Source organism: Cryptomeria japonica, chromosome 1 (genome assembly GCF_030272615.1).
Source record: "Cryptomeria japonica chromosome 1, Sugi_1.0, whole genome shotgun sequence".
Taxonomy (NCBI): domain Eukaryota; kingdom Viridiplantae; phylum Streptophyta; class Pinopsida; order Cupressales; family Cupressaceae; genus Cryptomeria; species Cryptomeria japonica.
This window is the reverse complement of record NC_081405.1, coordinates 336,622,212-336,649,917: the sequence shown is the minus strand read 5'-3', so window position 1 is coordinate 336,649,917 and position 27,706 is coordinate 336,622,212.

The window sequence follows — 27,706 nt, the reverse complement described above, 5'->3', positions numbered from 1 at the left end:
TCAATGACTTCATAAAGAAGCTAGGAGATAATTTTAATGATATTATGGATGATTGCTTCAGTAAGTTTCAAGAGAAAATGCACAACAGGTATAGAATTCCACCCCAGCTAGTGGAGAAATACAAAAATGACATATGTTTTGAAGTAGACACTGATTATTGTTATGTGAATGTTGTGGAACCGAGAACTCAATCTCTGTCACCTATGGGTTACAAGATTGATTTTGACATCACACAACAACAAATTGATGCATTTCTCGCATTATCGAGGCATGCTACCGAGCCGAGGTATGGAACCTATGAAGAAGTGAAGGAAAAAGTAAAGATGAGCATTGTAGTACCCAAAGCTACAAGAAAGGCAACAAAGATGATAAAGGCATTATCGGAGAAATTCGGAGAAGATTCTTCCTCCACACCTATCAAAGGCACTATAACCATTACCGAAGAGGAATCTGAAGCCCAAGAGGCAGCTATAACACTAAGCACTGAATTGCCTAAGGGAAAAGTGTTGAAAAGAAAGAAACTGGATTCATCAGAGGCCTCACCGACTCCTCCAGTAAAGCGACCTAACACTAGAGCTTCTGCAGCTTCACCGAGTAAGAAAACAAAGAGTGTTACTATTCCCAAGGTAACAAAGACCTACAAGAAATCTACTCGGAGACTCATTTTTGGCAAAAGAGTCTACTGACACAGAATCTGAGGATGCAAGCAAATTTTAGATTGTCAAGAGAAAGAAGGTAAATGAACATAGTGTTGAAAATTTATGTGCTAATCTGAAAGAATATGGTGGATTTGGAGGATTCAGATATGTTAAGTATGAAACCAGAAATAATGATGAAAAGAGACAAATTGAAGAAGTTGTCATCTGCACACTTCTAAAATTCCGGTTGGCTCCATTGGAACTATCTAAGTCACTTCCAAATGAATTATATTTACATATTGACAATAGGTGGAAGTATGCAATGGACTCGAAGAAACAGATCAGAGAAAGAAGTCTGGTACATCTCTTTCCAGACATGTTGATAGCTGAAATAAAAGAACATCTGACTACCTACAACACAAAGTTTCTCGTCAAACAAAGAGCCTTAAAGCTGATGAATGGTCTATATATTGAAGTAGAAAATGAGACAAAAGAAAAGTGGTAGGAAATCTTTAAAATAAAGGATGCTAGTGAGCAATCTACAGTTGAAATTGTTGATGTCACCGAGCAAGATCCTGATGTTACCAAGCAAGACCCTGCTGACACCATTCAAATAGATGAAGATATCATGGATATAGAGGCACCAGAACAGGAAATGATAGAAGGCAATGCATATGCAAAACTTGTATCTAGTGAATCAGTCTTGGAACAAGTTCAGCCTTATCCATTGGTTAATCAACCTGTCTCAACCGAAGCCCCTCAGGATACGGATCAAGGCATCGAAGGTCACAAGTCTACAGCAGGAGAAGGTACTACTCAAGAACAGACGTCTCAAGCACCTTCTAGCACTGGAAATGTTGCAATTGAGACACTGAGTACCAAGACACCAAAGGACTCTAAAGAGGCTAAAGAAACCAACCAAAGTGTTGCCTCTACCGAGCAACCCACCGAGGGTCATCAAGCCTCACAAGCCATTGTCTTAGTTCCATCGGTGAAAGGTAAAGAAAAGAAGATGAAAAAGAATAGTTTTAAAGTTGATTTGTCAAAACCAATAGTGTTTCCCAATCTAGACATATCAAAATTAAAGGGGCAAGAACTCATTGATTTTGGTGAACTATGCAAAGAAAAGGCCAAACAAGAAAAGCAAATGGTGATTCAAAAGAAAAATAAAGTACTTCAGAAGGTGAAAGCATTCTTAATAGATATGCTACATGAAGCTACAATGTCAATAGATGTAGCCATCCACATTCAACTGGATGAACTCCTAACAAAGATAGAGACATCTGGAGTAGATGCATCGGAATATTTGAGCAAGCTAAAAGACATGGAGCTCACTACAAAAATGATAGAAGAGGTACAGAAAGCTATAGCTATTGGCAAAGTTAAACTTGTCAAATTTATTGCTGAGTTGACTCCTCAACTCAAGCACATTCTTTATTTATTTCAGAAACTCTGTACATTTTCTTTATTCATCAAAGACATCAAAAATAAAACAGAAGCAATTGAGAAAGAGATCACAAATCTCTCAAATAAGTTGACCACAGAGCCCAATTCAGTTCAGAATTTTTATACAAAGTTACAACAGCTCATGGCTCAACAATTGGACCTAAGAAATGAAGAACACAAGATCAGGATGCACATAATGACACTTCAGACATTATTCCTTCCTCATCTTTCATCCGTCCAAGAACAGATCAACCAAGCCACCTCCTTATCTACTACACAAGAGGGAAGCACTCTAGATGGCTTAATATCGTTATTGGCTGATATTCAAGCACATAATTCCTTAATGGATAGTGTAAAGGATGCCCTCTCTATCGCTCTCACCAAAGCACGGACCAAGTACAAATCCATTTTTGACCAGTTGTCTCCACCAAATGGTAACTAAGTCTTGATGTTTGTCAAAAAAGGGGGAGTGATATAGTATTCAAAGCATCAAAGTATAGTATCAAACAAAAGGAGTATAGTATACAGGGGGAGTATACCGAGCTGAGTGAGCAGAGTATCCAAGAGCAGTGTACCACGCAGTGAACAGAAGAGTAAGCAAAGAACAAGTGCAACACATAAAACATTGATCACCGAGCATGCAAAATCAGAGTTTTGTACAATATATCGATAAGGGGAGTATATCTGGATTTACTATTTCATCGACTATTGTATATATTGTCAGTATAGTCAAATTTTGCAAGTATATAGATTATTGAGTTATAACTTTCAAAGTAGTTTTTGTCAAACATCTCAACTAATGTCAAAAGGGGAGATTGTTACTACTTATCAAGTTGTCATTAGTTTTATGCTCAAAGTTATTCTATATACTCTAGTCGGTTATCTCTATCGAGATATTCAGTCGGTATGCACAGTCCAGTCGATTATAGAAGAAAGTAGTCTCAGAGCGTAGTATACACCGAGCTGTCTACTGAGTATCATTCCATGTCTACTGAGCAGCAAAGATGACACACTGAGTTGATATACATCGAGTGAAACGTGTTACCAAATTCATTGAACCTGGACATACATATGAAAACATGTTACAAGATCGAGGAACATCTAACCGTTATCACATTGGAAATTGCACTTAAAGATTGTGTATGATTTTGAGGTCATCTAACCAATGAAATATTTCACATGGTTATTCATTCGATAAAACATGTTTGTAAGATCGAAGCAATGAATGGATCATCGACATAAGAGATCTATTTATACAACATGGATTAAGATCAGAAATATACATGTAGCCTGACAAAAAGGAAGATATAGAAATATACCAAGCAATACATGTGAAAGCACTAAGTGTTATGACTATTACAGAGACACAAAGGTCACCGAGAAGGATTTCAGAGAACAGTCAAAGAACAGAGTAAACAGAAGGGTTTACCAAGTTACTATATGGGTTACCGAGGTATGCTATAAACAAGGTAATCTTATTCTGAGCACATAGAATCTGCTATAACATTTAGGATGTAAAGTTGCAGATATTTGTAATGATTTATTGTAATATTTTGAAGTTGTAAGAGAAACCTCTAATAGGGTAAAAGATTCTAATCAAGTCTATAAATTGTAAAGCCTCTAACTAGGTGTAGTATTTAGTTTAAGTGTTGTAAAATCCTTTAGCAAGGTAGATCTAGCAGATCTTGATACTCCTAATAGGGTAAGCTATCAGAAATACCTAAACATGTAGCTCTAACCGAGCAACCTTTATTATTGCAGTAGTGAAGTTGTGGGTACCATCCCCATCGTAGTTTTTCTCTCTAACCAAGAGTTTCTGAGTAACCAAAATATATGTGTTATGGAGTGAATCATGTATGATTGTTATTTATTTGTTTTAGCTTTATATTATGTTACTGCACTATTCGGTTTATGCACAGCAGTAAATTTATTGTCGAAGAAATGTTTTGAAGTACTGATTCACCCCTCCCCTCTCAATACAATAGCTTTCCATATTGGACCTAAAAAAAAGCCCATCATTTTATGGATATTGCAGCCATGGTCATTTGTGTCGATTTGTAGTCTAAGGAGCCCCGCTTCTTTGATTTTTTTGCTTATTTGGTTGAGGTTTTGAATCATGGGTTAGAAAAGTTAAAGGGGGATGTCATCAATGTTCATTTCAAGTATTATTCCTTACTTATGCATATGCTATTGTATGTGGGACAAGATGAAGGGTTATGGCCAAAAGAGTTATGTGTCAAGACTTATGACAATGTTGGAATGAGAAAACCAGTGCAACTATGGGTTTCTTCATGAGACCAGAGGTATGTGAATAATCAATATTGGCATCTTGAGGAGTTCTTTGTCAAGCCATTATATAGACTGTTGGGATGCCCGTGAGATCATGCCCTTGCACCGGAGGTTCAAAGATTCCTAAGACCAAAATATTTCGCTGAAGATCCCTCAATTGAACACAATTGGGGAGATTGGTATTGTTTTTCAGAATGCACACAAGTCAGGGTATACGGGTTCAAAGGGAGACCATACTTACTACCACTTACAGTCCCTAACAGAGTGGCTTGTCTGGAAATTGTGAGGCAACTATCAATAGTGAGTACAGAACATCTAACAAGCCATGGAAAACAATCGATTGTACCTGGGTTGTTAGTATTTTCAGATTTTATTGTGAAAAGTTCAAAGAGTTATGGCCTGTTGCAAACAAAATTGGATTATTATGGCATGGATATGGGGCATCCAAGGCCCAATTTTGATCCTGAAGGATACATAAGGATAGCCTGGTCATCACAAAAGCTAAAGGTTGGAGAGCATAAATCTTACCTACCAGATGACCTCATTAAGAACATTGGCAGAGAAGAGGCCAGAGTGAAGTGAATAAAGTTTGAGAAAGCAATGCAGGCTTATAAATGGAAGATTTATAGAAGGAAAATGGATGAGAACATGCTACAAAAGATTGAAGACCCCTTGGAGTTGGCCAACAAACTTGTGGAGCATGAATTGGAAATACTTGAGGGAGTCCCACCTCATGTTTTTAGGGATTACATTGATACTATTAGGAATACAGAGCCTTTGGATCATATGTCTCCTTCTTCCACATCTGGCATCGTTCCATTCACTCCTCGAGAGGATTACCCCCTAGTTATGCAGAGGATTACCCCCCTGGCTATGCAGAGGATACACCAATAGACTTGGCAACAAGACAACTGATTTTCTGAGAAGTGGCTGACATCAAATTCCTGAAGCATGAGGATTTCATTATTGATAGTGACTTCATTGCTTCCAAGGAGTTCACCACATTCCTCTATCAACATAAAGGATCTCAAATTAGGAATAACATGAGAAATAGTGAAGAAGAGCAGCAACTTCAAAAGTTACAAGAGGAGATGGATCTTGTGATGAGAGAAATGACACCTAAGAAGGGAAGACAGTTGCTTAAGGAAGCTGGTGTGCGATTATACTCTAGATGGGACATGAACTCTACCTTTTTGTATGATGGATTCCTCGAGAAATAGGACCCAAGTAGGGAAATGATGCCAAAACAGATTGATAAACTCTTTAGAGGATTAGGATATGATCCAAATCAGAAGGCTCTTCTACAGTGGGCTATCTATCCCAAAGATAAAATACCTATAGTGGTTGATACAGAAGAATCTTTTGGACATTTGATGGTGCAGCAGGTTGGAAAGACTAAACTGAACCAAGATCAGATAGAGTTTCTGGTTCGAGAAAATTGTACATACAAAAGCCTATATGACAAAACCGATGAAGAAAAATAGAGGCTGCAAGCAAGATTGCTTCAGATTGATACAGGTACTAGTCAAACAGGGATGACATATGGTGTTGACAGAGATGCCATGGATACCTTGATAGAAGCTATGTATTGGAGGAACAGGGCCGAAAAGACATCTTGGCAACTTAAAAAGGAACATCAAAAGATGGATAAGTTAGTTCTCAAGGTCGTCCCATGTTAATGTGCGACCAGAATGTTGACATCGTTCAATCCACACCATCATCCAATCAAGATTGTTTACAATATACAAATGTAGCGCATCCCACTCTTGACCAACTGTACAAATAATTAATAGACCACTTACAATTGATTTATTTAGAAGATGAAGAATTAATTTACTACAATAACATCTTATAATTACCTCTCACTTTCTTCAATCTACCTTTCCCCATCAAGTGCTCCCCTTCGAATTTATTAATGGGGTTGGGATCCCAAATGCGATCTACATGGATCTTTGCTGCAAACTTAGGAAGATATTCAGAAATATACACCATAGTCTGGTATACCATATATCCCTCCACCATAGAACCTTTAGGATGTGCTCTTTGTCGAACCAAAGCCTTCAAAAATTTCAAGTGCCTCTCAACCATCCACATTGACCTAGTGTGTACAGGTCCACACAATTCAATCTCCTTAATTTGGTGTCTAAGGTAGTGTTCTTGTGCATTGAAAAAAGCTAGAGGTAGACACTTTTGCATTTCACACATTAAATGAGGAATTTTTCACTTCCAATATTTTATATCGTCTTTATGGATTTCTTTACATGACAACCACCTACAAGGTATTCAAGATGCAAAAAAATATATTACATAAGAAGTAAAACAAATCACAAATATAATATATATACAACGAACTAAACAAATATCATTACTTACCTCATGTATTTTCCAAGATCATATATGACTTGCTTGACATTATTGTTGAAGTCGTCTGGGAGAGATAGAGGTAGAACGTACTACAACAATTATAAAATTATCTTTTCATTTTTTTGTAACATAATGAAAAGTACACGTACGCGCAATACTTAAATACATACTAAAAACACAAGAACATGAATTACCTTAATGAAGGTATGCCAATCATGCATTTTCATCCCTGGCCCAAATTCACTTTTCTTTGATATGAGATTGTTAATCTAGTCTCCATGGCTATTTGATTGAATGACATTTATCATTAAATGATTGAAATCCTGAATGTCACTACATATTTTGACAATTTTTTCTTTATCACGCCTTCCATCCAATATTTTCCATAATGTCTTTGTTATATTCTTTCCAATATGCATACTATCAAACAAATGAACAATTTGTAATTGCTCGTAGTAGGGCAACCTACTAAATTTTAAGGGATAACCTTTTATTCCCTTAGGAAGGTGGTCATTTATGCCTTCGCGACCTTCATGATCATCAATCACATCATCAGTAAACAAAACAAAATAGAAAAGATGTTTTATGACAAACCAATAGATGGAATGGCATTACCTTGATGATTAATTCTATTACATACCAACTTCCACAGGTGAGGTGTCATTCTTCGTGGCTTTGATGTATTCTCTTCTTTCCCATTGAAAAGATGTTTTTCATTATTTAGATACTTATGATTTTTGTGGAGAAAGTGCCTATACTCATCAAACACCTGCTTTCCTAAACTTTTTGAATGATGATATTTCATCTTTGGACCACAAACAGGACATGCAAATTTTCCCTTTGTTTGAAGACCTACAAGATAATGTATAATTGGATTAAATATGATAATTTTTTGAATTATAATGTTCATGCACAACTTAAACGCTATAACATACCACAAAAATGTGTTAGCCCCGGGGCATCGTGTATTGTCCATAGAAGCATCGCATAGAATTGAAATTGTCTTTGTCCTATTGGTCTAGAGACATCATACATAGTGACACCATTCCATAACTCCAGCAACTCGTCGATAAGAGGCTCGATATATACATTCATATCTTTAACTTGGTACTTACCTAATCGAATGAACAAAAACATTACATAATTATTATGACCATTTTACTGCAATATTTATAATTAAATTTAGACGACTATATTTAAATGATAAAATACCTGGAACAATCATTGCCAACATTATGTGCTCCCTCTTTATTGACATCCATGGAGGAATATTATTGTTGATAACAAAAACAGGCCACACTAAGTAAACAAATCTCATCTCTCCAAATGGATTGACACCGTCCACTGCCAATGAAATCCTGAGATTACGAGGTTCTTCTTTAAAGTGTGGCCACTTTTCCTCTATGTCCATAAATACTGAACCATCCACAGGAATTCGAATAATTTCATCTCGACTTCTATTGCGTGCATGGTAATCCATAAATTGTGCCAAGCCAGTGCACTTGAATAATCATTGCATACGTGGAATAATGGGAATATAGTGAAGAACCTTGCAAGGAACCCTTTTTGTTATTTGATATGTTCGATATCTACTAATATGACATTCAGGGCATTCAGTTCAAAATTCATGCTATTTGTGATATATAATATGATCATTGGGACAAGCATCTATTTCTTGATACTCCATTCCAATATCTTTCATAACGGCAGATAATTCTCGGTATGAACGAGGTAGAATATTTGATGGTGGTAACAAAAACTCACCTATCAATCTACAGCAACAAAATATATTTTGTTATAATAAAGAATATTAATGGTACAGCATGATTCACAGTTTATTATGACATATATGACATGCCTTAACATACGTGACATTATTATGTTGGATAAACCATTCATAACCTTCAAGTTCACCAACAACAATACAGCGGAGAGAAGAGTTGCCTGCGAGCCTTCATAAAGGGCCTCAGATGCCTTCTCAAGTAGAGGGACATCATTTACAACATCAAGGTCATCTTCATCATCATGATCAGCTGTGCGAGTACTAAATGAGTCATGGATCAATGTATTTGTACCATCATCTTCAATTGTGTTTTCTAGCTCATGATCATCATCTTCCATGCGATCATTATCTTCAGCTTTGATATTCACACCTCCATGTTCGTCCACTTTGAAAACCATATTCTCAGGGTTGTGTTGATCCATACCATGTGCTTCGGGGTGCTCAAAATATATAAAATTGATATACATAAATAAACGTGATCATGATCTCATCATCACGTGATTTATTATGTATATAAATTGTTAAAACGATATAATGAAAAACTTACCAATGGATGATAATCATGTCCACCTTCAATGTGACCATGCAGCCTACAATGTTTCTTTGTTGTTTTGATTAAAAGTCTTCTAGTCTTTAACCCCTTACAAATTTTGCACGGACAATAACATTTTCCATCACCTTTTCTTTTCAAGTTAGACCACAATCTAGCAATTGTCTCCTTATTTTGTTGTTCGTTGATATTGTCTGACATGGTCTTTCTTCATAGGCAAGAAAATAGAAATTATTGTTTGACATGGTCTTTCCCTCAGGAGCTGGCAGATCCTGCTTCCATACTTTAATTCTATTTTCTCAAAGGACAATCCTAAAAATCCATGCATTGCAAACAACATTTTACACCTTTGTTGGTTGTGGTGGCATCACAGAGAGTTTACATCAATAAATGAATAACATGCCAATGCTTTTAATGCAGCAGTAGAAGTCTATCTCTTATTCAATATCTCTAGTGAAACCCCCATGATCTTTTGTTGGAGTAGAATTTTTTATATTATAGAAAGGGTCTTGTCCTTTGTTAATGGGATATTCATCTACCTCAAGAAATAATTGTTCTTTTCTCCAACAAGAAGTGGAACTAAATGAAGATCTAGCACCATGAAATTAATCCTCAAAAGGATTACTATAGTTAGTTTTGGTAGATAATGATCTGGGTAAAATGCTAATGTGGCTTTACGAAACATTATGTACTAGCTTAGCATACTCTAAAAACTTTGGTGCGACATGCTACATCCAATTAAGTCTCCATCGATATCTCTATTGTGTTTATGGATTGGGATTCAATGTACTCTTTTTATACACAGATTTTACTTTCAACTGAGGAGGTTTGTATGTACTTACTTGTCTTTCGATTGTATCCCTATTTCAAGAATTTCTTCTATCAACAAATCATTTGTTGTAATTTGTACAAGTGGAAGCTTGAACATGCCTTCCATGCTAGCCTTGTTGATATGTTCAACACCATCTTGTGCAACAAATCTTTAGAACTCCATTTTTCCGAATTGAAGAGTGAGTAGTAGGGACAATCTAGGACACTTATAAAGGTTTTGCAAGAGAGATAAATAGACCTAAATATTATGGCTTAATAATGATCAATAGATAAACAGATAAGAAACTCTCAATATCAAAATGACTTTCTCAATTGTCTTTACTAGAAATGGATAGATCTGCTAATAATGGCTTTATGATTGTATGTCAACTTTAGACTCAATCCAAGAAGAGCTATAACTAATATGCGATATCTAGATTTATGCTCTCTATAATATAACAATCCCATAATTATGTTTCCATGCATCTATACCACAACACAAACATCATGTTAGTGTTCAGCCATAGCAATTGATATCCTAATTATAGAATGTGAAATATGCACATAACTATGAATAAAGATTAAGAAAAACAAAGAAAGATGCTTATTGCAAACATAAATGACTAATGGACAAGAATTGAATTCATTGTAGATGGTTTTGAATATCAAATTCACTTATTTGTGTGCATTTAGTAACTCATGTACTTGTGGCCAACCATTTATCTCTTTCATAAATTAAACACTTATTAATAACATTAAATGGCTGAGTAATTATGTTTTAGTTGAAATTGAAAATAAAATATTTTATTTCAGGACAGCTCACACTATTCCCTATCATATTTTAGACTCTCGGTTTTGTTAGTAGTGGTTTGATGTATTTGGAGATGATCATTGCATTTCTTTAGTTACATTTGCTAGCCTACTCCCAGCCTGTGCCAAAATGGGAGCTTTGGAACAGGGTATGGACATCCATCAAAGCATAAAAGATAGAGGAGTTTTGTCAAATGTAGTTGCAACTGCACAAAATGGATTTGTTGAGAAGGCTTTAGAAACTTTCAAGCAAAAGCAATTGCCAGGTGTAAAGCCAAATTCCATGACCATTGCTACTATCCTCCCTGCCTGTGCCAAAATGGGAGATTTGGAACAAGGTATGGACATTCATCGAAGCATAAAGGATAGAGAAATTTTGTCAGATGTTATAGTTGTAACTGCCTTGGTAGACATGTATGCAAAATGTCGAAGCATAGACAAGGCACGTGAACTATTTGATAGAATGCTTGAAAGAAATGTTGTCTCGTGGACTGCAACGATTGCTGGATATGCAAAAAATGGATTTGTCAAAAAGCCTTTAGACACTTTCAAGCAAATGAAATTGGAAGGCATAAAGCCAAATTCCACAACCTTTGCCAGCATCCTCCCTGCCTGTGCAAAAATGGGAGCTTTGGAACAGGGTATGGACATCCATCAAAGCATAACGGATAGAGGAATTTTGTTAGGTGTTGTACTTGCAAATGCCCTGCTTGACATGAATGCAAAATGTGGAAACATGGACAAGGCTCATGAATTGTTTGATACGATTCCGCAAAGAGATGTGATCTCATGTGAACAATCAACATGCGCGTATACGGGAGGAAGGGATTGCTGATACAAAATTGAACACTCACTCCTCAATCATAGTTCTATGGTTTTCCGAGATTAAACTAGGACAATTAACCACCACATGTATATTGTTTGCAACATGAAATTAAAAACTAGGGCAATTTGAATCTACCTCCTACGTGGGATTGCCTTCGACACGGGTTTGATGTTCTTGGGGGTTGAAGTCACCACAGACGCCTACGCAGCATTGCAATTCACAAATGAATTCCCCACCTCTTTTTTTATTTTGTAATGGCCACTGTCGTCGGAATTATGACGAACTCGAGCACTTTTTAGAAAAAAAGAAAATTCTCATTGCTAATGCCTTCTTCGTCGAAACCAAATGGATAATTTCCATCGGAATTACATTGAATGCGGGCATTTTTTCAAAAAAAAATCAAATTTGGCCACAATATACCTTCTCCGTCGGAAACCTCAGTCAAAAATCTAGTCCAAATGTATTAGTGTGTGATTATGAATGTAGATTTTGTTGGACATTATTGTTGCTAGGATATGTTGTTGTCATTGTGTAGACACCTAAATTTGGTTAATTAATTTAATCAAATTTAAATCCTATTCTTTCAATTAATTAAACTAATTAATTAATTTCCCTATCCCTTTCTTCTAATTAATTAATTCCTAATTGATTAATCCCCCAATCCTATTCGTCTAATTAATTAATTCCCCAACCCATTCTCCCAATTAATTAATCTAATTAATTATTTATCCTTGTTCTTACTTCCCATTTGATTAATTACTTTAATTAGTTAAATATCCCCTTTCCAAGCCCATGGATTAATTAATTTGGTTCAAATCCCATTTGAGCACATGGCTCCTAACTTTTCTCCCTAATCTCTGTCCAATCCTATCCTAACCAACCCTATCCTTCCAACCCACTTCCCTAGCCTAGTCGTCCCTCCAACTAACCTTATCATATCCCCTCTAACCTCCCACATATGTGTGCACATCCTAACCACTTTTCCCCCTTTTGAGGAAAATATCCTATTTTGGGTGGCTTTTCCCAAAATGGAAGGACACATGTCACTCTTCCTATTTTTTGGTGTCTTTGCTTAAAATAGACATGTCTTCTCATGAACACATGTCATTAATTTTCCATCTAGTTGAGCCACTTGTCCTTTTCTAGAGGACAAGTGTCTCCTCTTCACCTCTCCTTCCCTTCCTAATCTTGCCTATTTAATCCCTCCTTTTTTAGACCAAATGATCCATCATTTTTTAATCATACTGTCATAATGCCAAAATTATCTCTCTCTAATCCACTTTCTCACTATCATATCATTATCATGTAGAATTTAATCCACTTTCATACCATCACATCGTCATAATGCAGAATTTCATCCACAATTAGCACATCCATATTATCATTTTGCCCAATTTCATCCCTACTTCATATCATCCAATCCTCATATCTTGAATCCAATCCCCATAATCACATCATGGAGCAATATCGAGCAGTTGTTGCATCAATGAGCACACATCTTACCATGGGATAATCAAATCAAAGATCGAAAATGGAGTTTGCATTCTTTTGTTTATGTTTTTATACTTCATTTGCTTTCTTTTCAACATTCTAATCTTGAGGTGTTTGAGCTAATTGTGTTTGCTTGGTTGTCATCGTAGGTATTTCAATCTTCTACATTCGAGCGCAATTTTCCCTCACATATTTTTTCACACGCTCGATGGGACCCACTTCACGGATCAATTTAATTCTATTTGTAGGTTGCCATTTTTAGCAGGTTTCTAAATATGGTAGGTTTCTATTTCTGGCAGGTTTCCATTTTTAACAGGGTTTTAAATTTGGCAATTTCTATTTTTAGTGGGTTTTTAAATCTGGCATGTTTCTAAATCTAGTGATTTCCATTTTTAGCAGGCTTCTAAATCTGGCATGTTTCTGAATCTGTCAATTTCTATTTTTAGCAGGTTTCTAAATATGGTAGGTTTCTATTTTTAGCAGGTTTCTAAATATGATAATTTATGTTTTTAGTAGGCTTCTATTTTTAGTAGGTTTCTAAATCTAGTAATTTTTCATTTTTAGTAGGTTTCTAAATCTGACAGGTTTCCATTTCTGGCAGGTTTCCATTTTTAGCAAATTTCTAATTTTAGAAAAATTCAAAAAAAAAAAAAATTGATGTTATAATTTTGATTTCTGCTACTAATGGTTTGTCTGCAGCATGTGGCAAGGATAATAGAGACATTTTGATTGGCCAAAGACTTACATTGAAACTTTTAATCAATTTTCTTACAGGGGTGGTTTGAGCGATCAAAGACAAATCTGAACACTTCTAATAGTTTGTTTTGCAGGGGTAACTTAAGAGTGTGGTTTCTTTTTAGAGTAAACAACTTCTATATGGAAATTAAAATGAATCTTGTGTCTTTCATGTTTGGCACACTTGTGCACTCATAGGGTGGACCGATAGTTCCATCTATTATCCTCTCCCCTCACCTTCGCGGAACTTGGGTGATGAGAAAGGTGGTTAACGACACCCATTTTTATCTTTATTAGAGAATCACCTCTTGGGGGCCTCATCACCTCAAGGGAGTGTTTCAAACAAGGGCACGTTGGGGATAACATCTCTCCCAGTGTGATCCTAAGTGGTGTTTTTCGAGCCACTATACAAATACCTAGTCAAACAGTCAGAGCGTTGAGTGAATTCGTCGTATGTGGAGGCATTCTCTGCACTAATAAGCTCAATTAGAGCCTTAAGTGGCTTTCTTTGTGAAATTGTTGTTGGATTGGACCCATCAAAAAATTACTATGAACCAATGTTATAATGGCCCTGATCCTTCTACTTGTTGGCTCAGGCATTGTGATACGCGCATGTCGAAGACACCCCTCATGTACCCCCAATTGGAGATAGAAAATTTCTCTAGATCCTCAGATCTCTAGAAATTTGAATCTTTCCATGCCCAAGAAGTGTGTATCAAGGGTGGAGCCAGTGCTGCCAATATTCTATCTATCCTATTCTATGTGGTATTTTATGGTTAGGGGATTCAACAAGTATCATCTTTGACTATCCTAGGAAGTGCATGCCTGATTTTCATTATCACACTTGTGTGTTTGTCATGTTTGGTGTCGAAATAATCTTTGTCAAATATCAACTCAAAACATCAAACAATCTCACTTCCTTAGGTCCTAATTTGGTCTTGTCCTTCAACACTTGTCCTTTTGATCTATCAATTTTGCGTCAGTTGTCTCGTTATGCTATCAAATTTTACCTAGGTCAAGTGTCAAATCAGTTCATCTTGATCTCATTTCAAATTTAGCATCATCACTATCATCTACTAAGGTCTTTGACTTACAATATCAAACTTTCACTATCACAATTGCTAAGTCATCACCTTGTCATCTATTTCAAACTTGCATCATCACTATCGTCTACTAAGGTCTTTGACTCGCGAAATCAAACTTTCATCATCGCAATTGCTAAGTCACTACCTTGTCATATATTACAAATCTTGCATCGTTACTATCATCCTCTAAGGTTTTTGACTTACATAATCAAACTTTTTATCATCTCAATTAGAATTCATAACTTTGGTTCCTCTTTCCAATCGAACATCGCTAATCAGATCTTGATTCTCATTTCTATCTTGCATAATCATTATCATCCATCATCATTTATCATCTCTTGATTCAGGTCAGCATTGCCTTCTTCCTAGGTCATCACTCGAACCTCAACCATCCAAAATCAAACATCAAAATTCATCCTCTTTCTAGCTTCATCAAACGCCAGACCCCATCCTAGTCTGAGTTAGTCATTCATCCTATTCTGAGCTTTGGTATATCATCCATTCTCATCTTTCATCTCTCCAACTTATCAACTAATTATCATGTTGCAATTTTATTATGATGAGTTTGGTCGTCCTTCATTTTCTTCCACTTCACCCTATGTCAATGATGATGAGGGTATGGTTGATCAACCTGATGACACAGATGTCCAAGTCATGTCTCAATCCTGCTATGATGAGTATGGTCATCCCTCATTTTCTTCCACTTCACCCTATGTCGATGATGAAGAGGGTATGGTTGATCAACCTAATGAGATAGATCTCCAAGTCACGTTGCAATCTTATCTCACTTCTCCACTCAATTCTAATCTTCCATCCTATCTCAATACTCCATTTGGTTCTAATCTCCAATCTTATCTCACTTCTCCATCTAGTTCTAATCATCCATCTTATCTAAATTCTCCATCCGGTTCTAATCCTTCATCTTATCTAAATTCTCCATCTAGTTATAATCTCCCATCTTATCTCACTTCTCCATCAAATTCTAATCTCCCATCTTATCTCACTTATCCATCCATTTCTAATCTTCCATCTTATCGAAATTCTCCATCCAATTCCAATCTTCCATCCTATCTCAATCCTTCATCTAATCTTAATCCACCATCATTTGTCACACAAGATATGACTAGGGGAATGAATTACACAATTCCATTATCATCTATGTCCCCACCCATCCAATTAGTGCCACAAGTGGTCAGTGCTCCATAATATCAATCTCAAGTAACATCACATCCTGTTGTTTCAAAACCACGATCTAGTTATCTACAGGAACCGCCTTCACACATTGTCGTGATGAACGTTAATGAACAAGCATGTGGAACTAGTCACAATCCTTCCCTTCACCTCAATCCTCCACCATCAACTTCCTCTTATCTCAGTCCACCATCCACCGCATCTTGTCGCAATCCACCAGCTTTCCTTCCAACTCCCACATCTATCATTCCTCTCCCACTTCCTAACACCATCAAAAACCTTTCATCCATTAAGATCATCCACCCACAATCCCCATCACCTACTCCTCCTATCATCCAAACTCCTATTGAAGAACCTCTCATCCCCCCATCCACTTCACCTATCCCAATTGATGAATCTCTCATCCTTCCACCCACTCCATCTCTCCCAGCTGAAGAAGCTCTCATCCTTCCATCCACTCCATCTCTCCCAGTTAATGAATCTCCCATCCTTCTGTCCACCCCATCTACCCAAGTCAAGCAAACTCCCATCCTTCCATCCACTCCATCTATCCCAGTTGTAGAACCTCTCATCCCTCCATCTATTCTAGTTGAGGAACTACCCATATTTGCATCCAGTCAATCTATCTCAATTGAAGAATCTCCCATCCTTCCATCTACTCCACCTATCCTAGTTGAAGAACCTCTTAACCTTCCATACAATCCATCCACCCAAGTCATTGAACCTTCCATCATTCCATCCATTCCGTTTGAAGAGTCTACCTACTCACCCCTTGTCGCACCATCCACACATATCCCCTCATGCCAAGATCTTATTACAGAGCATGTTGAAAGAATTATTTATCCAAATCAAGATCCTACCATTCCATCTCTCCCATCTCAAGAACCCTTATCATCCCTTAATCCAAGTCAAGATCCTACCATTCCCTTTCCTTCATCTCAAGATCCCCTACCATTTCCTCTACCAAAGTCAAGACCCTCCTATCACATATGCTCCACCTCTCAATCCTCCATCTCATCCTATCCAAACCATCCCACCACCTCCACTCTATCCCCTTGGTATGCTTACATTCATTTATGGCAGTTCCCTCAGAGCAAAACAACATCTCATATACACCACCCATTCCCCTCCATCTAATAATGGACTCGCATCTTTTTACCTAGAGAACAAGTATCCTACTTTAGAAAAAATGCTCAAAAAAATGAACTATCAAGGAAAAGGCTTAGGCCTACATGATCAAGGTACTCTGGAGCCTATCCATGTCAAAGCACATCCAGTATCTCATGGTCTTGGTTACATATCCCAAGGCATTTCATCCAAAAATATTGGTACAACTAATGCAAAATCCAAGTATGCTTCCAAACACACCATTGCATATCCCCATCATTCCCCCAAATCATTTATCGTCATCCCCCCTCCTCCATCATATAAAGATAAAACAACCATCCATCTTCCCACTTCATCCTCTAAATCCATTTTGGGTCCCTATATCCCAAAATCCACCTTCATATATTCCCAACAACCAAAATCCATTATGGGCCCTTATATCCCAAAATCCCATCCTCCATCTTTTCCTACTTGTCCCTCCATACACAAATCCACTACCTCCATCACCCATCATAAACATCTTGTTGGTATTTTGATGATTATGTTGTGATTGTCACTGATGGACACAAACTTGCTATGAGATCACTTTGTGAATGTATGAATTATGCTCAACCGGTAATTGTTCCAAACCGATATCATGTTGTACTTTAGACTATTGATGTTATGCAGAAAGTGTTTACCGATCTCAAGCGGTATAAAGACCCAAGCGGCATAGAGAGATCAAGCGGTTTAACGATTACACTGATTGAAGAACCCTCAGTAAAGAAGGGAAAGGCAGTGCCTTCATCATCAGCATCGGTTACCACAGCAAGTCCTAAAGTGACCAGGCAGTCACCAACAAAGAAGAAATCGGAAGCGGCACCCGCCAAAGTCTTTGAGAGGAAGCGAAAGACAAAAAGAAATACACCAGACTCAGAGGACACTGTCTCTAAATAACAGCCTAAGAAGACTAGGCAAATGAGGAAAAATACAAAGAATGAACCGGCAACATCGGCACCGGTAAATATTGATATTTCCTCTTACAAATCTTTGACACATTGTCAAAGAACAATTAAGAATATTAGAAGAAAAGTGCTTGGTGATTTGAAAGAGTGATTTGATGATTTTAATGATGATGAAAAGGAAGAAGTTGAACAGGAAGTCATTAATTATTTATGTATTAATGATCGGTGGCCTTTAGAAATTAAGTCTGAGACACCTAATTCTTTATATAATTCTTTAGATAACAAATGGCGCATTGCCATAGAGAAAGAATAGGAAATAAGAGAGGAAGTATTCGCACAATACTTCACTAATGTGCTTAAAACAGAACTATATGAAGTGGTGGAGAGATATAAGGGCCTCTTCTTCATGAGAAGAAGAATGCTCCTATTGTTGGAAGGAAAAGTTTTGGAAGTGGTCAAAGATACCCACTCCCTTGCTCAATTAGCTTTAAGATTGCATCAAGTGGCTGAAGCCAACAAAAAGGCTAATCAAGAACCGGAAATCACTCAACCAGATGAAGTATATGATAGTGAAGGAGAACCAGTCACTACTCAATTGGACCCGATTGATGTTGATGCCTTGAACGGTGAAAATGGTACTTTGGATGCACCAACAGAAATAGAAGGTCGGGAGAAACAGGAGGAAGACAAGAGAAAACAGGTAGAGAAAGAGAAGAAGAAATAGGAGGAAGAAAATAGAAAACAAGTAGAAATGGAAAAGAAGCAAAAGGAAGAAGAGAAAAAAAAGAGGAAGAGGAAAGAAAAGAGGAAGAAAAGAGAAAAGAAGAGGAGAATAAGAAACAAGAAGAACAGAAGAAGAAGAAGGAAGCGGAACAGGAAAAGGAGAAGAAAAAGGAAGAGGAGAAGAAAAAGGAAGAGGAGAAGAGAAAGGAAGAGGAGAAGAGAAAGGAGCAAGAGAAGAAGAAGCAGGAAGAGGAGGAGAAGAAGAAGGATGAAGATGAAGAGAAGTGGAAAGAAGAGGAGAAAAAGAAGGCAGAAGAGGACAAGAAAAGAACTAAAGAGAAAGAGGGAGTGACATAGAGCACTCAGATGGAGACCCCAAAGGCAACCGGTAGTCAAGCCAAACCGGCTGACATTACCAGTCCCATTGACCTCCAGTCTGCAAATGAATCAGAGTTGCTGTAGAGAATTAAGGTTGCCCAAGAATGCCTGGAAGTAATAAGGAGGAAGAAAGAGCAAGATGTGATCCAAGCTGCGGTGGACACTCTTACTGGTTTGAGACCCGGTACCGACCTCCCCAGTACCGATTCCTCTCTTGCACAATTAAAGCTCCTATGCACAATTGTAGAAGACTAGGTGCAAAGCCTGGAAGAGGTTATAGAAGCAAATGCCAAGAAGGAGCATCAAAAGGCACTGGACACTTCCTTGGTGAAAAAGTTAACAGAGCTCCGGTCTTATCTACAAAAGGCACAAAAGGACATTAGAGATGCAATGGATGAGGGAAAATTATTGCTAAGTAAGATATGTCAACCTCATTTATTCTGTGATGATGTGCTTGCTCAGAAAGCCAAACTGCAATCTGATATGTAGTCATTTATAAGCACCTTCAAGATGCCATATGATTCCTTCTCCACATATGGACAAACTGCTCACTGGTTTCAACTCCAGTCTACAAGAATAGAGGCAAAGATAAGAAACCAGACACATAATTTGTGGGAACTTCAATTGGTCCTACTGCCAAGACTGCAAATTCTTCAGAAACGCTATCTAAATCTAGATGCCCTAATGGTCACTCAAGAGATGAGTACCTTGGATGCCATGGAAGAGCAGGTCTATCAAATGCAAACGGAGAATGAGGTTGCTACCTCATTGCTTGAATCATGGTCTTTATCCATGAAGACATTTATGCAGGACTTTAAATCAGCTTTTGACAAGTTTCACTCTTTATTGTCATAAACTCTTTAAATCAGTTTTTAATGCTAATGGAACAGGGGTTATTCAACTGTACTTTGTCATTGTTGCCAAAGGGGGAGTAGTATTATGTTTTTTAAAAAATTTGATGGGGAGTAGTATTCTATATTTTGATGCATGCTATGTATACTTTCATTTTTATCTCAGTAAGGAAGTAGTATACATTGTATTTTCTGCAAAAGGGATAGTGTATATGCTTAGGGGGAGTAATTTTGATTATGGCATAATTTTGTTGTAAAACACTTAGATGTCAATTTTTTTTTCCTAAGTGTTGCCATCAATGTCAAAGGGGGAGATTGTTGGCATTTTGATGATTATGTTGTGATTGTCATTGATGGACACACACTTGCTATGAGATCACTTTGTGAATGTATGAATTATGCTCAACTGGTAATTGTTCCAAACTGGTATCATGTTGTACTTTAGACTATTGATGTTATGCAGAAAGTGTTTACTGATCTCAAGCAGTATAAAGACCCAAGCGGCATAGAGAGATCAAGTGGTTTAAGGATCTCAAGTGGAGCGGAGCAAAGGAGCCAGAAGTGGTAGTTATCTTTTTCCCAATCTTCAATTTTTGTCAACCAAAAATCTATTTGAACTGGTATTACTCTGAGTTACCAACCGATAACCGGAAAAGTTGTATAAACCGGTAATACTCTATGATGAGTTACCAACCGATATATTTTTGTGATGAGTTACCATCCACCAACACTTTGACGGTGATTTTGTGTCGTGTTACCAAATGTGTCTAGATACAATGAACCTAGGAACTTGCAAAGTAATCCTATTGGACCGACATGAAATCAAATTCTTTTTAAGGACATCATGTCTAGGGTTTTGTATGTGTATGTATGAGTGTAGCTGTTAGGTTTTGGTGGTCATTGAAGCTCTTGTATGTGCGATCTTAACTAAGAAGATCAAGTCTATGTACTGCAACAGAGTGTGGATTTATTGAAGACTGAAGTAATGTTGAAGAGCATTAGCTATGAGCTACAATGGATCTAATCAAGTAGACTGTACCATTTGCTAGATCATTCACTTGTTGATTACTCACTTCTTTGACAAGTCAAAAACCCGGGCCCAGAAAAGCCTTTGTAAATCCTCTAACAAGGTGGTTCACACCTGTCGATCTGAAATCCTCTCACAAGGTAGTCTTTAATCTGACTTATCTCCTAACAAAGATTGAGATTCCTAACAGGATCTGTTCTGATAAAGAACATTGTATGACCTTAACCGATCTAGTTACTATTCTGCAAATAGTTACTTGTGAGTTTCATCTCACCATGGTTTTTCCCATTTGGGTTTCCATGTCAAAATCTCTTGTGTTATGGTGATTGTGCTTCTATGGGTGAATGCCTTATTTTCTATTTGGTTTGCATGTGTGTTAACTGGTTTGTTTGCTAAACTATTTTACCGGTTTACTACTAGACTGTTAAAGTGTTTAAGTACAGTATTTTTTGGTATACTAATTCACCCCCCCCCCCCCCTCTTAGTATTCATCACATCCTATTCCTTTCACTCCCAATCAAGATCAACAAAGGCACATATCACCTCATTCCATCCAACATCCTTCATTTTATCTATATTTCCTCCATCTCCTACACCTTCACACGCTCCTTCCAAGGCTGCTAGCATAAATTTAGATGCCAAATCAAAAATGAATAAAGCTAAACATCCACATCAATATAAAGATAATCATGTCTGCTCAAAAAGACATGTTCTAATAGTGCAAAAGTTAATAAAAAAATGCAATGAATCCCAAAGGACACAAAGGCCCACTAAAGCAAAAGCAAAAACAATGTGGATTCCAAAACAAAAAGTAGCAAAGATGATGCAGGAGCATCCCCGGATCACAACAATCTTGCATCAACCAAAAACATTTCCTTTCTATTTTGTTTGCAATTTCATTTTTCTTTCTGTGTGTCCTAGTTTTGGCTCATCGGATCCTGTGGAGTTGGATTCTACTTGAAGACTTGATCATCTTTCTTTCTTCCAAACCGCATCTCATTTGGATCACTTTTTGGTAAGATATTGCTACTAGTTTCCATGATAGTTTCTTATTACCAATTGTTCCTTTGTTATCGATTGCTTGAGACCTATTCTGGTGATCTACTAGAACCCATTCCAAAGATTGTGGAGCCTTGGATGTTGATCTCAATGTTACTTGGCATGTGGCCGACCTTCTACGTTTCATCCTTTGGATTTTCTGGAGGAATCTCTTAGCGGAGGTCGGCCTTGTTCATTTTGCATGTTAGGTCTTGTTCTTGAGGTTTTGATCTTTTTGGACCGACTGGATCCTTTAGATCGATATATATATTTGTAATCATGCTTTAGAATTCAATCAATTCAAGATTAATTAGAATCAATCAGAGATAGATTGTGCCTACAAGATAGATCTTTTGATTCAAGGTCCCAGTGTGACCTATTCTACCAGGCTTGTGTGTCAGAATATTGTAACCCAATTGTTACCGGTTGGATGTAATCATATTTCATGCAATAAAACTATTTGTTCTGCATTGCCTCCATCATGTCTATGTGTTTCCATTGTGTTTACTCTTGCTAACTAGTTTGGACTAATCCCCTTGGGGTCCCTCTTCACCGGTGATTCCTTCAAGTGGTATTAGAGCAAAGTTTCATTCTAGAGGTTGCGTGTCTTGAATTTTTGTTGTAGGGTGGCAGGATTGTGGATCTAACCTACAATTGAGAAGACTAGCATGAATCAATGGCGCGAAGAGGAACTAGGAATGGTGGAGCACATGGGAATGTAGACCCTTCTATGATGGAGATGTTGTGAGGAATAGCAGCCCGGTTAGAAGCCATGGAGACAGCCCAGAGAAGAGCCCAACATATTGAGTATGTGAGTGAAGATTTAGGAGAAGAAGCCCTGATAGAACAAGTGAACCTACCGATAGTTGATCCAGATGAAGAAATGTTTTTAAGGGTTTTGAGTAGGGAGAACACTAAACCTTATTTTACCCCACCTGAATATGATGGGAAGTTAGATTCAAATAAATTGATTGATTGGATCTCAGAGATGGAGAAGTATGTTGATTTTGAAAACACTGCAGAAGAGAGGAAGGTGAAATATGTATGTACCTGGTTGAAAGGTCATGCATCTCTTTGGTGGGAGCACTTGCAAGTTGATAGGCAAAGAAGAGGTAAAGAAAAGATTAAGACATGGGATAGGATAATTGCTAAGTTGAAATCAAAGTTTGTCCCGATGAATTATCAAGTGGATTTGTTCCAAAAGTTGCAGAATCTGAGACAGAAGGAATCTAATGTGAAGGAGTACATTGAAGAATTTTACAAGTTGAACATCAAACTCGGACATGTTGATGATGAAGTTGAACAAATTGCAATATATTTTAATGGATTGTGTATCTTTAATCTAGATGAACTCAGTCTGATCAAATTGCAGAGTGTTTAAGAGGCTTACCAGTATGCACTAAACGCTGAAGAGAAATTGAACAAAAGACATGAGTAGAGACAGAGAGGTAGAGGTGGAAGGTTTATCGGAGGAAGATTTCAAGGAGGAAGAGGAACTAGCACATATCAGATTAAGGACAAGGAAGTGAGCAAGGAAGGTAATTCATACCAGAAGGATGATAGAAATTTCTACTACAGGAGAGAACCGGATGGTTACTGGAATGAGAACTTTGGAAGACAAGAAAAGAGGACATTTAGAGGAACCTACTTTAAGTGCGGAGGAGAAGCACACCGTGCATTTGAATGTAAGAAGACAGAGGCTACCAGAAGAGCAGCACTGGTGGAAGAAAACCCCACTGAATCAGATAATAAACTAGAAGATGGAGAACTGTTGATGATGAGGAGAGCTTTGTGTCATACCGGAGGAGATGAAGAACCCTTGCATTGGAAGAACCTGTTCAAGAGTAGATGTAAGGTATCTGGTAAGTGTTGTAAAGTTGTTATTGATAGTGGTAGTTAAGATAATCTTGTTTCAGAAGAGACAGTGAATAAGTTCAAATTGGCGAGATTGAAACACCCTAAGCCTTATCAGATAGCATGAATTCGGGATGAACATAAGTTGTTAGTAAGTGAACAGTGTTTGGTAAAATTGAAAATTGCGAATTATCATAATGAAGTTTTGTGTGATATTATGCCTATGGATATTTGTCATCTCTTATTGGGAAGACCTTGGCAGTTTTATAGATAGGCAATACATGATGGGAAGAAGAATACATACACTATTGTGGCCAATGGGATGAAGCAAACCTTGTAATCTTTGGAGGAACCTTTGAAGAATTAAGTTTGTATGAATATCAGAATCTATTTAGTAGATGGAAGGAAATTCATAGATGGACTGACACATGAGAATGTGTGTTTTGCCTTAATTCCTAAGAGGACTGAGAGACCAGAACCGGAAGGAGAACACCTGGTAGAGATAAGAGATTTGCTGATAGAATATTAGGACATCATTTCAGATAATGTACCTGATGGGTTGCCACTTGTTAGAAGTATTAGTCATTGCATGGACTTGGTTCCCGAAGCTATTTTTCCTAACAAACTGACACACCGATTGACACCAGCAGAGAATGAAGAACTGAATAGACAAGTGCATGAGCTATTGAAGAAAGGTTTGATTAGGGAAAGTCTGAGCCCTTGTGTAGTACCAATAGTATTAGCACCTAAGAAGAATGGAGAATGGGGGATGTGTCCCAATTCAAGAGAAATAATGGACTGTCTGAGTGGAACAAAATCCTTTTACAAAGATAGATTTGAAGATTGGATGTCATCATATCAAGATCAGAGAAGGTGATGAGTGGAAGAGAGCATTTAAGACAAATGAAGGACTATATGAATGGTTGGTGATGCATTTTGGATTGACTAATGCACCGAATACTTTTATGAGGCTGATGAATGAGTTAAGACAAGTTTTACAGAGATTGAGAGAAGAAATGTTGTTAATCAATATCAAGAAGTGTAATTTCATGAAGGATGAGTTATTCTATTTGGTCTTTGTGATATATAAGGATGGTTTGAAGATGGACCCTAAGAAAGTGAAAGCCATTGTTGAGTAGCCTATACCGGAAAGCATTGGAGAGGTAAGATCATTATATGGATTGGCTAGTTTTTACTGGAAGTTTATTAGAAATATCAGTTCAGTTTGTAACCCTATGACTGAGACCATGAGGGGACATCAGAAGGAATTCAAGTGGACCACCGGAGCAAACAAAAGTTTTGAATTGTTGAAACTGAAAGTGACTGAGTAGCTTGTGTTGGCTTTACCAAATTTTAATAAGGTATTTCAAGTGGATTGTCATGCAAGTGGAATAGCAATAGGAGCAATTTTGAGACAAGAAGGGAGAGTAGTAGCATATTTCAGTGTCAAATTGAATGATGCCCAGAAGAGATATTTAGTGTATGATTAGGAATTTTACGCCATAGTTCAACCCTTGAAGAAATGGAGACATTACTTGTTGCCTAAGGAGTTTGTATTGTATACAGATCATCAAGCTTTGTAGTATTTGAACACTCAAAGTAAGTTGAATTAGAGACATATGAGATGGGTAGAATTATTGCATAGTTAAACCTTTGTGTTGAAGAATAGAAGTGGGAAATATAACAAATTTGCTCATGCATTGAGTAGGAGAAGGAATTTGTTGACAGAGATGAGAGTGACAGTATTAGGTTTTGAAGATTTGAAGACCTTGTATGATGAAGACCCGGATTTTGTAGAACCTTGGAAAGCATGTAGAGAACCGATTATGGTTGATAGAAGAAAATGGTTGGATTATTTCATTCAGGATGGGATGTTATTCAAGGGAGTTCAGTTACACATACATAAGAGTTCCATGAGAGAGAACCTGATAAAAGAGAAGAATAGTGGAGTTTTAGTTGGGCATTTTGACATTGATAAACAATTGCCTCAGTGAGTGAGTAGTACTTTAGGCCCCAGACTCATAAGGATGTTAAGAGATATGTGCAGAGTTGTAGATTTTGTCAAGTTGCAAAAGGTAGTAGTCAGAATGTGGGATTGTATAAACCTTTGACAGTCCTGGTAAGACCTTGGGAGGATATAAGCATAGATTTTGTACTTGGATTGCCTAAGACACCAAGAGGGAATGATTCTATATTTGTGGTAGTGGATAGATTTTCAAAGATGACTCATTTCATAGCTTGTAAGAAAACATAAGATGCATTGCATGTAGCAAACCTATTTTTCAAGGAAGTGGTGAGATTACATGGATTACCTAAGAGCATAGTTTCAGACAGATATACTAAGTTGTTGGCTATTTTTGGAGAATACTTTGGAAGAAGATGAAGACAGATTTGAAGTTCGGTTCTACTTTTCATCCACAAACTGGTGGACAGATAGAATTAGTTAAACGAAGTTTGGGAGACTTGTTGAGATGTTTAGTGGGAGATAAAACTGGAAGTTGGGATTTGATCCTTGCACAAGCAGAGTGTGCCTATAACAATTCAGTAAATAGAAGTACCAGAAAAACACTTTTTAAGATTGTTATCAGAGTGCATCCTAGAGGAATAGCCAAATTGAGAGACATTAGCAATGAAGGCTGGAAGAGTTCAGAAGCAGAATAATTTAAAGATCACATGGCAGCATTGCATATTCAGGTTAAACAACATTTGGAGGACATGAATAGAAAATATAAGGAGAAGGCATATGAGAAGAGGACACATAAGGAATTTGAAGTTGGCGACGAAGTGATGGTATACTTGAGAAAAGAGAGATTCCCAGTTGGAACTTATAATAAGTTGCAGATGAAGAAGTTTAGACCCTATAAGATCTTGAGGAAATTTCATTCTAGAAATGTATATGAAGTAGGGATACAGGATAGTCTAAGTATTTCACCTATATTCAATATTGCAGATATTCATGAGTACAATGAACCAAAATTTTGTGAGGATAATGTTGTAGAATTGGAGAAATAATTGCCCCAGAAGGAACCAGATCAGATTGAAGAAATTTTGGACAGTAGGATTGGGCGTAGTACCCAGAACAGTCAATACAAAGAATATCTTCTGAAGTGGAAGAACAAACCAATCAAAGATTCATCTTGGATTTCTCAAGTAGAGGTAGACAGCCTGGGTTTCCCTCTGACTCCAGCAAAGTGAGAGGCTCACTTTTTCATTAACCTCGGATGTCTGATGCAGGAACATCCGCGATTCATAGCAATCTTGCATCAACCAAAAACATTTCCTTTTTGTTTTATTTGTAGTTTAAGTTTTCTTTCTGTGTGTCCTGATTTTGGATCACCAGATCCTGTGGAGTTAGATTCTACTTGAAGACTAGATCATCTTTCTTTCTTCCAAACCACATCTCATTTGTATCACTTTTCGGCAAGATATCGCTACCGGTTTCCATGACAGTTTCTTGTTACCAGTTGTTCCTTTGTTACCGGTTGCCTGGGACCTATTCTGGTGATCTGCCAGAACCCATTTTGAAGCTTGTGAAGCCTTGGATGTTGATCTCAGTGTTTCTTGGCATGTAGTCAACCTTCTACATTTCATCCTTTGGATTTTCCATAGGAATCTCTTGGCGGAGGCCAACCTTGTTCATTTTGCACATTAGGTCTTGTTCTTCAGGTTTTGATCCTTTTGGGTCGAATGGATCCTTTGGATCGATATATATATTTATAATCATTCTTTATAATGCAATCAATTCAAGATCAATTAGAATTAATTA